Genomic DNA, 14,494 nt, shown 5'->3' with positions numbered 1-14,494 from the left:
TTATCCGGCGGCTGTCCCCGGGAAGCGGCAGCGTCGTTAGGGAGGTTGCGTTGTCTCGAGGCACCAGGATTTCTTTCCCGAGTTTAAAAGAAGGGAATTACCCTGGTGCCTTTTTGTGGCTCTTCGTCATTCTTCTTCTCTCCTTTTCAGTAGGGGTTCTTTTCGTATATTCTTTAGCAACATGTCTGGTTCTTCTTCACGAGTTAGGGGCAAGGCCCGTTTCCTCCAGGAGTCGTCGAGTGACCCTGACTTGTCCTCCGATCCGGGGGAGGATATCGTGGGTCATCGGAAGAAGGCTAGGAGGGGCCCGGGTCCTTCCTCGGGCTTTCCCCCCCTTCGCCTTTCCTCCTTGCCTAGGGAGGACAAATTGTCTCGGTCCTGCGTCGCCAGGGAGTGGTCGTTTTTCTCTCGAGTCTATCATCAGGGAACGGAACTGCGCGGCCGTGTTTCGAAGATGGGCAAGGAGATCGAGGACTTGAAGCTAGAGAACGAGGTTTTACAGGAAAAGGTTCACCTTCTCAACGAGCAGCTGTTGGAATATGAGGTGGACCCCCTGCTGGAGACCTCTTGGGAGGAGGAGGGGAACCCTTCGGGAGAGGAGTCGTTCTCCGATTAAGCTTTGGCTTTCCTTATTTTTCTGCGTGCCTATCCCTTTCTTTGTCGGGGATTTCTGAGGCCTGCGTGCCCTGTGCTGTGTTTTCTTGTTTCCCTTTCTTTTTTGTAGGCCTGTGGGCCAGGAGGATGTGAATGGATGATCTTTATGAATTGGTGTCGTGTCCTTTTATGCTGTTTTTTTTTTTTTTTGCATTTGTTTGACAGGGATTATCTTTGTTGTAAGGAATTGCGACGTTCTGACGGAGCTTGCGAGGGGTTCCGAGCCTTTCTCTGGCGCTTTTAATCTCGTTTGCTCATTGTGCTTGCGTGCCGTGGCCTTCGCATCTGGGCTCCGGACCTCGTCCTTTTCTCTCCTTTTTTTTTGGTAGGTCTGCGCTCCGGGCCCTGAACCTGCGTGGGGTCGGGATAGCGGTGCTTGTCGACCTCGTATGGTCTTGTCGTTTCCCCTCGCCTTTCTTTATGGATTTTAGGCTTTTTATAGGTGAGGGGGGCGACCCGCGACGTGTTCTGGGAATAGCGCCGCCTTTATATCTCTTCATGATACTACTTTTAGGTCATTGATTGGTCTCGGGGAGCGGGGCTTGCTTACCTGGCTAGAGAACATTGTGTCTAAGGCATTTATGGGAACTTTGGGGTTCGAGAGGACGCTGTCTAGTCCGGCGGTTCCTTCCCAAGGAGTTGCCATTTAGCGGCGCCGCTTGGTCATTCAATAGGAAACGAACACGCGGATGGCAACCGCTTCGTTTTCCTACCCCAGGGTTCCCCATAGGGTTTTATAAGGGGTGATCTCTCCTGCAGATCGTCTTTGTCCCCCGTTTTTTTTTGCTTTCTTCCGGCCTTTCTTTAGGCTTGCCAGAGATGTCGTCGTCTTTCCAGGGTCTATCCATCAGTGGTGGGGGGAGAGTCGCTAGCGAGGGGAGTCCTCCCAGCAGTCCTGAGGGTAACCCTGACGGGTTGGGGCCCTTGCAGACGATTCCTGAGAGGAACCCGCCTCCAGGGTGTTCCCCGCGTTCTCCCCTCCTTCCGTTTTACGAGAGGGAGTCCCATGAAGCTTTTGTCCACCACCACCGGTCATTTTTCTCCCATGTCTATCGTAGGGAGATGGCGGTTTGCAGTCGGATGATTGACATGGAGCGGGAGATTGCGGCCTTGCGGGCGAAGAATGATCTGTTGAGGAATCGGGTGCGCTGGTTAAATGACCAGGCCCGATTCCCTGAGAATCGCCGCTGGGGGAGCTCTTCGGAGGGGGAGAGTGATAGGGAGCTCTCTGATGCGGAGAACTCTTTTAGCGGCCAATCGCTCTGAGCAGGAGGTGGCGGGAGGAGTAGGGTTTCGGAGGGAGCTTTTTTTTTTTTGTTAGGGGCCTTGGGAGTCCGGGCCTGCGTGCCTTATGTCTTTACTCCCCCTTCTCTTGTAGGCCCATAGAAGGAAGTAGTTTATGAATGGCCCTCTTTGTTTTTGTTTCATCTGTTCGTTTGTTACAACTTATATCTTATGTTTGCCTTCTTCTTGCGCGTTTGCTTTTCCGCGCGACTTGAGCCCTTTTCGCTGTGTTTGGTATTTTTGCCTGGTGGTACCTTGTGTCAGGTTTTCACCATCGAACATGTTTTTTTTTGTGTCATCTTGTGGAGATGTATGCCGGACCCTTGTGACGGGTTCCGAGCCTTTTGCCATCGAACGCGGTTTTTTCCATCTTGTGGAGATGTATGCCGGACCCTTGTGATGGGTTCCGAGCCTTTTGCCATCGAACGCGGTTTTTTCCATCTTGTGGGGATGTATGCCGGACCCTTGTGACGGGTTCCGAGCCTTTTGCCATCGAACGCGGTTTTTTCCATCTTGTGGAAACGTATGCCGGACCCTTGTGACGGGTTCCGAGCCTTTTGCCATCGAACGCGGTTTTTTCCATCTTGTGGAGATGTATGCCGGACCCTTGTGACGGGTTCCGAGCCTTTTGGTATTGAATTTTAACCTGATCGTCGAGAATGTTCCTGGTGCACCCCGTGGGGTGTCTTTTTTGCGGAAGGACTATCTTCCCCTCGAGTGATCAGTTCGGGGTTAATGGGTCCCGCCTACCCTTTAGGGGGAGGTCTTTTCTTCATGGGGAGCGTTTTAGGGTATTCTCGGGGGGATCGGCCCCGATGCTACCTCTGTCTCGCTCCCTGTCTTCTTTCGGGTCCCTCGTTTATCATGGGACGGAAAGTGGAGATACGTATGTCTTAAGTAGAAACGCTATTCCATTGATTCGTTTAAGGAGAAAAAATACATCTTTGCCTCTAAAGACACAAAAAGAAACAAACAAACATTCGTCATGCTTTTAAGGAAAAACACGGAGCTTACCCTGTACTATTACTGGTAAAATTCTTGGAGGTTGTACATGCTCCAACTTCGAGGGACTGGGGTCCCGTCGAGACGTTCTAGCTGGTAGGCCCCGGGGCGGAGTGCTCGAACGACCCTGTACGGTCCTTCCCATTTAGGTGCGAGTTTTCTGGTGTTGCGAGGGTCGGATACCGCCGTACGCCGTAGTACGAGGTCTCCGGGTTTTACCGAGCGCTTTCTTACCCGGGCGTTGTAGTACCGTGCCACCTTTTGCTGGTAGGAGGCGGTTCGGAGAAGGGCTTGCTCTCTTTTTTCAAGCACGAGATCGAGGGTGTTCCGGAGGAGCTCGGAAATTCCCTGTTCGTCATAGTTCGCGGTGCGGAAGCTGGGGAGGCCAATTTCCAGCTGAATGACCGCTTCGGCCCCGAAGGTTAGGCTAAAAGAGGATTCTCCCGTCGCGGTCTGCGGCGTCGTTCGATAGGCCCAGAGGACGCTAGGTAGTGCTTCTACCCAGTCTTTCCTGGCTTCTCCTAATCGTTTCTTGAGGCTCTGAAGCAAGATCCTGTTAGTTACCTCTACCTGCCCATTGGCCTGCGGGTGTGCTACGGAGGCGAAACGGTGTTCGATGCTTAGGTTATCGCAGAATTTGCCAAATTCGGCGCTTGCGAACTGGGGACTGTTGTCCGTTACAAGTGTCTTTGGAATGCCGAAGCGGCAAACCACGTCATGGTAGAAGAACTTCTCTGTTGCTTTCGAATTGGGTTTTGCCACAACTTTGACCTCGACCCATTTGGTGAAGTAGTCGATGGCGACGTACAGCATAGTGTGCCCCCCGGGGGCTTTCTGGAAGGGTCCGAGTAGATCCATGCCCCACATGGCGAAAGGCAGGGGTCCTGCTATCGCGGTGTATGGTGTGGCCGGTTGGTGGGGGGTGGTCGCGTACCTTTGGCATGGGCTGCATTTTTTGACGAACTCCTTGGCGTCCCTGAGGATCGTAGGCCAGAAGTAACCGTGCCTTACGATTTTCTGAGCCAGGGTCCTGCCACCCCCGTGGTCTCCGCAGATCCCTTCATGTACTTCTCGCAGCGCGTAGTCTGATTCGGAGGGCACCAGGCATCGGAGGTACGGCCACGTGTATGACCGTTTGTAGAGCCTGGGCCCATGGACCACGTAGTGGGCGGCTCTTGCAGTTAGGCGCCGGGCTTCCAGCTTGTCTGCGGGTAGTATACCGTCTTTCAGGTATCTCATGATGGGGTCCATCCAGTTTGATCCAGGTGGGATTTCCAAGACTTGTACCTCGTCGATGCTGGGGTGGGGCAGTATTTCTGTGAGCACGGTACCGAAGCCATGGGTCTCTTCGGCGGCCATTCTTGATAATGCATCTGCTCGGTTGTTCATGTCCCGTGGTACTTGGAGGATCTCTACCTCTCCCATTCCCTGCAGCTTTTCTTTTACCTTCTGGAGGTATGTCTTCATTCTGAGGCCCTTGGCTTCGTATACCACGTTCACTTGGTTGACGACGAGCTGGGAGTCGCTATGGACTTTTAACTTTCCTGCGCCAAGCTCCGCGGCTAGACTTAGTCCTGCCAGCAAGGCTTCGTATTCAGCCTCGTTGTTGGAGGCTTTGAAATCTAATCTGAGGGCGTATTCCAGTGTGAATCCTTCTAGGCCGTGGAGGACCACTCCCGCCCCGTGCCCTTTTTTGCCTGCTGAGCCGTCAACGTGCAGGGTCCAACGAACCTCGTCGCTTTGTTCCGCTGAGTCTGGCGCCACGTTTTTGTGAGCCGTCTGTTTGGTGGGGCCGTCGCCATTTTCCATTGTCGTTGGTTCCTCGGCCAGGGCCGTTGATTCTACTATAAAGTCAGCGAGGGCCTGGGATTTAATGGCTGGCCTCGGGGGTTCCATGTCTAGGATGGCTTGGATCTTTTCGGGGTTGGCCTCGATCCCTCTCTGGCTGACCATGAACCCCAAGAATTTTTCGGAAGTTACCCCGAAGGCGCATTTCGCGGGGTTGAGCTTCATTCGGGCTCGTCGTAGGGTGCTGAAAGTTTCCTGAAGGTCGGAGATGTGTTTGGAGGCTTCCAGACTTTTTACCAGCATATCGTCGACATACACCTCTACGTTTCTTCCGATTTGTGCTTGGAACAGCTTATTTACGAGCCGCTGGTAGGTGGCGCCCGCATTTTTTAAACCGAAGGGCATAACAGTATAGTAGTAGACGCCCTGATCGATGATAAACGCTGTTTTCGGGATGTCTGGCTCGTGCATTTTGACCTGATTGTAGCCTGAGAACGCATCCAGGAAGGTGAGAAGTTCGTGCCCGAATGTGGCGTTGATGAGTTGGTCTATGCGCGGTAAGGGGTAGGGTCCTTTGGGCAGGCCCTGTTTAGGTCTGTGAAGTCTATACAGGCCCACCAGCCTCCGCTAGCTTTCTTGACCATGACGACGTTTGACAGCCACTCGGGGTACCGAATTTCTCTGATGAACCCGGCCTGTAGTAGTTTTTCCACTTCGGCCTTTATGTGAGTTTGACGCTCTAGCGCGAAGTTCCTTTTTTTCTGCCGGACGGGTTTAAGGGCTGGGTTCACGTTTAACTTGTGAACGGCCAGTTACTTGGGTATCCCGGGCATGTCCTTCGCGGACCATGCGAACATGTCGTTGTTTGTTCTGAGGAAGTCGATCATTTGGTCTCGCAGGGGGCCTTTTAGCAGGGAGCTGATCCGGACTTGTCTCTTCGGCTGATCTTTGGCTAGGGGGATGGAGTCTAGCTCCTCGGCGGGCTCTCCTCTGATTGTGCGGGCCTGCTGCCGGGGATCTTCACTACCGATCGTGAAATTTTCGGTCGGGGCGTTGGTTCCTCTCAGGCTTGCGGGGTAGCACTGGCGTGCTATCATTTGCTGTCCCCGGACCTCCCCTACCTCGGTCGGAGTGGGGAATTTCATCTTGAGGTGCGGGGTGGAGACTACTGCTCCCAAATCTCTTAGAGCAGGGCGTCCAATGATGGCGCTGTAAGTGAATGGTATATCTACGACCAGGAAGGTGGTCAGGATGGTTTTTTGGAGGGGGTATGTCCCGAAGGTTACGGGTAAGTCGATCTTGCCATCGACCCGTACGGACGCACCGGAGAACCCGTAGATAGAGTATTCCGAGGGTCCCAGCCTTTCTTTGCCCAGTTTCATTTCTTCGAAGGTCTCGAGGTGTAGCACGTTGACGGAGCTCCCTGTGTCCACCAAGATTTTTCCTATATCGATGTTGGCGACGACCAGTGCGTCGTCGTGCGGGACTTGTAGCCCGTCGAGGTCTTCGTTGGAAAAAGTGATGATCTGGTCTTGTAGGGGTGGATCCGTTCGGGCCTTTTTGGAAGGCATATCCATGGAGAATATTCGTTCCGCGTATGCCCGCCGGCCGGAGGTTGTCGGCCCTCCCGCTGCTGGCCCGCCCGTGATGATATTGATTTTCCCGATAATGGTGGGCGGTTGTTCGCGGGCCTGCGGTTGCTTGGGGGGCTCCTCTTTCCGGGAGCGATGGTGGCGGTGCGCGCCGCGTCTGTTGCGGGATCGGCGTCTGCTTCTTGAGCGATGCCTGCTAGGGGATCGATGTCGGCTTGTGGATCGGCAACGGTTGTTGGACCGGCGTCCATTGGGTGACCGGTGCCTACGTCTGGGCTCGTCGGGGGGATGCTGGACCTCGCGCGAGCTTTCGTCAGGACTCCTGAGATATTGATTTAGGTGTCCTTCTTCGGCTAACTTTTCCAGTTGGAGGCGGAGGTGGAAGCAATGGTCAGTTTCGTGGCCGTGGTCCCCGTGGAATTCGCAGAATTTTCGGGCGGACCTCTTCTTTGGCTCTGTGGCCATTCTCTTGGGGGGGTCAGGAGACCCTGATCCCTGATGGCTAGTAGAACGTGGGAGAGGGGGAACTTTAGCGGGGCGGTTCCCAGTCTCTCGAAGACGGGGACGGGGTTTCTGCCCTCCTGCCTCTCGTCGGCACGTGGCCTTATGGCCCTTCGGCCGTCGTTTTTCCTTTCATCGGGGTCGGGCTGATTCTGTTTTCGAGCGCAGGCTTCTTCTGCTCGTACGAACTTATCAGCCTTGGATTCAAGTTCCTGTAGGTCCCGTGGTGGCTTTAGGGTGAAGTGCAGCTTGAGATTCGGATCGGTGGTGGCATGCTTTAGTGTGGCGACCGCTATTTGGACGTCCATGTTAGAAAGTTGGGCTAATTCGGCGTTGAATTTCAACATGAAGTCTCTTAAGGTCTCGTTTCTTCCTTGCCGGAGGGCTAAGAGGGCATCCGCTGGATCATGGCGGAGGCGGTTGTTGGCGAACCTTGCGCTGAACTTCCTCCCAAATTCGTGGAAGGATGCGATGGAGTGGGGCTCCAACCTCATGTACCCGTCGTTGGCGATTTTTCTTAGTAGGGACGGGAAGGCTCTGCACATGAATCCGTCCGACGCACCTCGGAGCGTCATTACCCTTTTGAAGGTTTGGAGGAACTCGAGGGGGTCTGTGCTTCCATCGTACAGACCGAAGCGGGAGAGGTCTATGCCTGCTTCTGCTGGGCTTTTTAAGACCTCCGAGGTGAATGGGGATGCCGTCTCCCTTTCCCACTCATCGAGGATGCCGTGGTCGTAGGGTTTTTTCATTTCTAATTTTACCTCCCGGATCTGTCTTTGCAGGTCAGATATCGGGTCCACACTGGGCGGTTGTGCTGAGGTTGCCACTTCTTCCGCCCGAGTCAGGGGCGGTTCCTGGAGGCGGGTAGCTTGGACAGGGGGAGCGTGGCTGTTCGTAGCTTGCCTCCCGCTGTCTCGCTAGTATCCCCTAGTTGCGGGGGGCAGAGGGCTATTTGCTGATGGGGACGGCGTCCGGCGAGTCGGTGCTCGCTTTCGTTGGGGATGGCATTCCCCCGGTTGTTCCTCGTTGCCTTCGTCATAGGCCTCTGTCTGGTCCTGCGTTGTCGGGGGCCTCTCCGAGGCCGGAGGAGGCAAGCGTTGGAGTAGTTCTCGGCGAAGTTTGTTGAATATCTCCATGGTGAGGACCATCTGCGGCGTGCTAGAGGAGGGTTGGTGTCGGCCCGAGGGCGGTGAGTTGGGTTCTTGGGAGGTTGAGGTGCTGGTTTGTGCGCGTTGAGCCTGGCTTCGGCTCATTACCCCTATTTCTTGCTGTTGGGTGTGGTTTCTCATCGCCATAAGGCGTTCAGTACTCGACGAGTCCCACGGATGGCGCCAATATGATGGCGTCTGAATCCGGGTTTGCGATCGCGCGGTCGGTAGAGGGCCTCCGTGGGGTCTGCAATCACAAACAAAGGGGGTCAGGGGGTCCGGGGTGGGTCCCGGACGACCACTTCGACACCCAAGTCAGATCCTTCGACCAATCAATATAAAGAACGGCGAGAGGGGGAAGGGGGTTTCGATCGGGGTTACCAGGGCCAGTGCGCGGGCTCTTTTCTGGGTGTGTGAGTGAGTGGGTCGGAGGGGACTAGCAGGAAGAATAGGATCGAGCTCCTAGCCTCCTCTGTTGTTGCCTCGCCTCTTTTTTCGGTGTTGCGGAGTGGGGAATCGGTCTCCTCCCCCAGAGGGCCAACCTCCCTCTCCTTTTAAAGGGAGGTGTGCAGCTCTTTTCATCATTATGGAGGGAAAACCTTCCTTTGCAGGATTGGGCCGTCCCTCTATCTTGCCAGCGCACTTGGCTTTGGCGGCCATTTCCTTCCATAATTTGTGATGATGAGGCCTGGGCGGCGAGAGGGCGACACGTGTCATGAATGTGTGGTCTTTGCCGTTTTCCAACGCCATTCTTCATGATGGTTGGGCTCTGCTTGTGCATGGATGACACGTGGCGATATCTGGGAGCGTAGCCGTATTTGTGCCCCATCACCTTGCGAAGGGACACTCCCTCTTATAACAGATTCACCTTTGTTACCGAGCCGAATCCAAGACCCTCAATACAATGAAGAACTAAAACTAAAACTCTCTTTTTGCCTCTTGATAGGTAGGATTTCAAACTCTTAAGCTCACAAACACTCCAAGGAAAGATACAAATGTAAAGCCTATGAAGATCCTCTTGATAGAATGTAAAAATACAAGTTCAAAGAGGATTAGCTTTTGATGAATGGTTTTAGCTCAAAACTATGGGATTTGATATTTCAAAATGTTCAAAAGCTTATTTAGAAAGGTTTTGATAGTGTATATATAGCCCACAAGAAAATATGACCGTTTGGGGGTAAAACTATAGTAAACTGGGTTGAAAAAGTCAACTTGTGCAAGCCCTAACAGCTAGTTTTCCAGGCCGCGACGATCGACTGAGGTACGGCGGTAGTCCACCCTTATCGTACCTAGTATATGATATTACATTCATGCTCATGTGATGCTTATCAAAGAGAAAACAAAAGTGAAATGCATGATAAGCTATATTATATATATATATATATTTTTTATTTATTTATTTAAGAATTTGCAAGTTTAAGCACAAGTAATTGGGCAATAGATCTTGTGATCACATCACAATGATCTATATAAACATGAATGGAGTACCATTAAGCTCTCCAACTATGTATTTGTCATAGGCCCTAGGAAAACCTATAAGACAAGGCATGACAGTACATAATGGCTATATATATGACAATGAGGGCATATCCAATGAATCTTATCATGAAGAATGATGTATTCACCTTCAAAAGTATATAATAAGAGAAAGGATTCATAGGGGATATGATTAATCAAGTAAGATAGGATCCTATGAATGGAACTCTAAGAGATTTGAAGGATAAGGCACAAGGAACAAAACTTATCAACCTCGGCAAATGAGATAACTATTATGAGGCTATACAAGATAAGTTTCCAGTCCAAGAAGGATATAACACTGAAGCTTAGGCTAAGGTACTTGTCATAAATGAAAGATAATCTCAAAATGAAAGCATGAGACAAGTCCTAAACACACACAAATGAAGAAATGGGGCTCCAAATGAGTGCTCTTATCATATGGAATGCATATCAAACAACATATGATAAGATAAAAAAGGACATATATTTCAAATGTATAGCTCCCCATTTGTTACAGATTCATACAAGGTATGAATCCAAAGGGCTGTCCAAACACACAGGCACCAAGGGATTTAGAGGTAAATGATTGACAAACAACCCTTGGGCTACTAATGCATGTTTGCTAGGAGTAATCAAATGATACCAAGTAAAGCGATAGAATTACCTAGCAGATCATGCTCCCCCTAACTATGTGCATATTGTGGGGCCCGATCCCGCGAGAGGGGCGCTGTGGGTCCCGATCCCGTGAGAGGGGCGTGACCCTCCTCCCTATCTTTGTCTCTCGTACCCACGCGAATGGCGTGTATCTTTTTATTATTAATATAAGTCATCTTTTCAGTGAACTTGGGATCACTAAAGCAATCCGAATTTCACACAAAAGAGAATAATCAGAGTCGCCACCTAGGTAAGAGACCTAAGACCCATAAGTGACACTGCAATGATTTGCGATCCTAGGAGTCTAGATTCGTTACCTGATTACGAGAATGGAAGGTATAGAGGATTACCATCATATGCACCATTCTTGCCCGATAATCCGATCATAAATTCCAAAGATTAACTCATTTAAATTTCTTTTAAAAGGCTCATTTAAACTCTTTTAATGTGATCAATGTGACACGCATCCTAAAATCTAATCTCGATGTGATTCCTAGATGTGTCTTTTGATTCTCTTAAATTGGTTTGATTCGATCTCATAGAATCTAATTTTAGGAAAAATCTTAAGTGATTTGATCAATTTGATTTAGGGTTTGAAAAATGATTAATGAATAAACAAAATAAAATCCTAAAAACCCTACTGAGGTATGTAGGGCCGACTCGTGCATGGAATGCCATCGCAGCATCCAAGCTGCCTACGTACCCAAGCCTCACTGGGATCAGAGTTGACGTAGTTCGGTGGCTTAAACTAAGCTATATGCTTAAGACGTTTAAGATACGGATCTAAACTGGACTGATTGTTTTAACAGTTTTAAAGAGATTATTTAATTCAAGTTGTTTAAGTTTTATTATCTTAGGGCTTCATCTAAGATGCTATATGGTCCTATCAAAGTGCAAGACAACCCTTAGACTAATGCTGGTGGGCCCTACAACCTAGGTTAACTAGGTTTGTCCTATAGGGAAAATGGATCAACTAGTGTAACTAGTCTAAGCGTCGATTGCTAATAATAGCAACCGGTCGTGATGAGGCTAGACTCATAACTCTAGGACTCTTACGAGGTGGGACCGTAATCCAACAGTTCCAAAATCAATTGGAACTTGGGTTTGGCCAACCCAAATTTATTAAGTGAATGATTTTCAGTTCTTTTAAGGTTTCCTAACATCTAAAACCTATGTCTCTAAGGTTCCACCATTCTCGTGCTTGTGTTTCAATCATGACAGAGAATTATGCCTTTAACCCTTAAACAATTCATCATATAAGTTATAATATATTATTACCTGGCATATTCTTAGGATTTTCATGGACAAAGACCTCGGAGCTAATAACATATTATAATTTAGACGCTAAACCATCCAATAATCGATCGCAATGAATAATCAATCATGAACTCAAACCTAGCACTTAAACTAACCTAAAATAGCAATTTTACAAAGGAAGTATGTGACATTTAGGGTTTCTGTTTAAGTGGCTTAAGGATTGAATATATGATGAAAAATTAAAGTATTCTGAAAATTTTGACGAGGTTTTGAATTGATTTCAATTTTTTAAGTGAATTTATTAGAATCGGAACAGAATCACAATTTTACAAAGCATCCTATAGTAAAATAAGTTCCGTGTTTTCGAAACTTTGGGATATGATGTATTATATAAAATTATGACTTTCTTAAATTTTTCATGATTTTAGAGATTAAATTCCATTTTTAGTGATTTTTCCAGAATCGGACCCGAATCATGACATTACAAAGAAACTTGCAGCAAATGAATTCCAATTCAAACCAAAGTTTTCAGTGATATATTGATTATAAATAAAGCCTATTATAAAATTTAATCAGATAATATTATGATTTGTTATGCATTCCAGATTTAACAAATAATGGATATTTCGGAAGAAGAAATAAAAAAGCATGCATAATGGAATCCTAAAATCATGATAAAATTAAGGTAAACTGAATATAAATTATAATATTTTATATCCAATTTTTAGAAATTGAAAGTTAATATTTCTCCAGAAACTCAATTTTTAAGGAAAGAGATTAAGCATTTTCTTGAAATCCAAACCCGTTTTGACATAAATAATTCAAAAACCATATCAAAACTTTACACAAATCCATGAAAAGTTTCATATGATATACCAGTAACATATGTTAGTGGTTTGTAAAGTAAAATTTAGAAAATTATCAATTTTAATATGAAAAAGAATTACAACACGCAAAACGAAGCATTGATTAGTAAACCATAAAGAAAATAGATTTTTCCAAATTTTATTTCATAGAATATTCAATTTGTGTCTAAAATTATGATCTGGGAAATTTCAGGAGTTTTTAAATCCATTTGATATTTATTAAAAATAAGCCAATTTTAAAATAATTTAAAATTGAGTCAAATAAATTTTAAAACTTTTGAAAATTTTTGGGTGATCTGAAAAATATCAAAATAGGGTTGGAAACAAAATTTCACCTCAATTCAACTTGATTTTCTACGTTTTCGATTTTATTCGTTGAGAAATAACCCTTTTATGGGTTACCGTTCAAAAAATAAAACAAAAAATAAGACGAGCCAACCATGGGTGAAAATTATGTTTTCTAATGGTTTTAGAATTTATTTTAATCTTAGAAAATATGTGTTTGAGAAAAACATCAAGATTTGAATGACTTGCTTTGAAAACCAAGTTTGAAACCCATCCCGAATGAAAAACAAAAGAAAATTAATATTTAATGGAGAAAAAATATTTTTTTATTGAAATTCTGAAATTATTGATATTATGATTCATATTACAACATACTAAATTTTCGTTGAAAAATTCATCCGTTTAGACCAGATTCAAAAATCAAACCTTAAAAAACATCTTAGACATGCTTTCTAAACAAAAAAATTGAAAAATGGAAGAACACTTACCGTTGATCGCGAATCCTTGTCTCTAGGGTATGTAATTCCTGGATATTCGCTTTGTCCCACCCTTATAACGCTGAAAAACCCCGAAGAATGATCCAATATATCGAATATAGAAGAAGAAAGGAAGATATGATGGAACTTTGGAGAAGATGAAGTTGGAAGATGATCCAACTCACCCAATTAGGGTGACGTTTTCTGAAGGGAGAGAGCAAGGTTAGGCGTTTTTGCCTCTCCTCCTTATGGTTGAATGGTGTTGTTTAAATAGAAAGTGATTAGGGTTAGCAAGGCATAAGGAGTTTCCAATGTGAGGACAAGACTTTAGCTAGTTTCCTAATTTTTTCTCTCGCTTTCTTTTGTTTTTACTTTCTAAATTAGATTAGCTTTTAAATAGGATTACTTGCAAAGCAAGATATGCTATTTTGCATAAGATAGATATTTCAAGACTCTTTTAGAAGCTCTCACACAATGGAAATAACATATATATATATATATATATATATATATATATATATATATATATATATTAAAGATTTTCGTCCAAAAAGGATTGCGCAATGTTGGAGCTCATATTTGACCTATTTAGGGGCAGAATTAAGAAAAGTGGTAAACTAGAAAGTTGTAGATCTTTTTGAGACGTTAGAAACTAGTATAATGTTAATTTTTTTGGATGAGAAGGTAAAAAGTTATGGCCATTTTACTAACCTGACTATATTAGCCATTTCTTTTATTTTTAGCAACCAAATATGACGTCATCATCCATCTCACCTCATCAAGGTTGGGCGCCCAAGCATGTGGGCCACCCATGTGTGCCGTCCACTTATGTGGCCGACCCATATAGGCCCCCACCTTGTGGGCTTTAGCCCAATGGGCCTTATGACATGTATTTTGGGTTTTTTTCAATGAAAATTCAATAAAATCCTTTAAATTCAAAATTTTTATTGATGAACCCAACCCATATGACATTTATGGTGCACCCTCAACATATGGTCGAACCATTTTGTTTAGAAAAAATAATTTTTCAGGCCAAAATCCCCTGCTTGATCATTAAGCACCCAAAGGCGACTAAAAATGACTTTAAATTGGGTTGCCCCCGAAGGGGAAAGTTAAAAATAGAAAGTCTTCATGGTCAAACCTAAAAAATAGTAAGTTTTTAAGTTTGCTTCTTTTGGTGGGTAATATCAAACATGATTATTTGGCATTCCTTGAAAATGCCCAAAATGCACTCGACACTCAAAATTTTCAAATCAAGTGAAACCCCTGAGAAATTCTAAATTTAGCAGGTTTTCAAAATTAATGGAATCACTTAAGATTTCTCAGACACAACTTGGGGGTCAATTGTGACACATTGGAAATGACCAAAATACCTCAATAGTGTAAAAATCGATGAAAAATAAGAAAAACCCTGAGAAATTTTAAAAATAGCAGGTTTTCCAAAATTAATGGGACAATCCATAACTTCTTAGACATACCCCGGGGATCAA

This window comes from Tasmannia lanceolata, unplaced genomic scaffold (assembly GCF_043159265.1).
Source record: "Tasmannia lanceolata isolate RefF3 unplaced genomic scaffold, GAP_Taslan_0.1 ptg000018l, whole genome shotgun sequence".
NCBI classification, from domain to species: Eukaryota; Viridiplantae; Streptophyta; class Magnoliopsida; order Canellales; family Winteraceae; genus Tasmannia; species Tasmannia lanceolata.
This window is presented reverse-complemented; position numbering follows the sequence as displayed.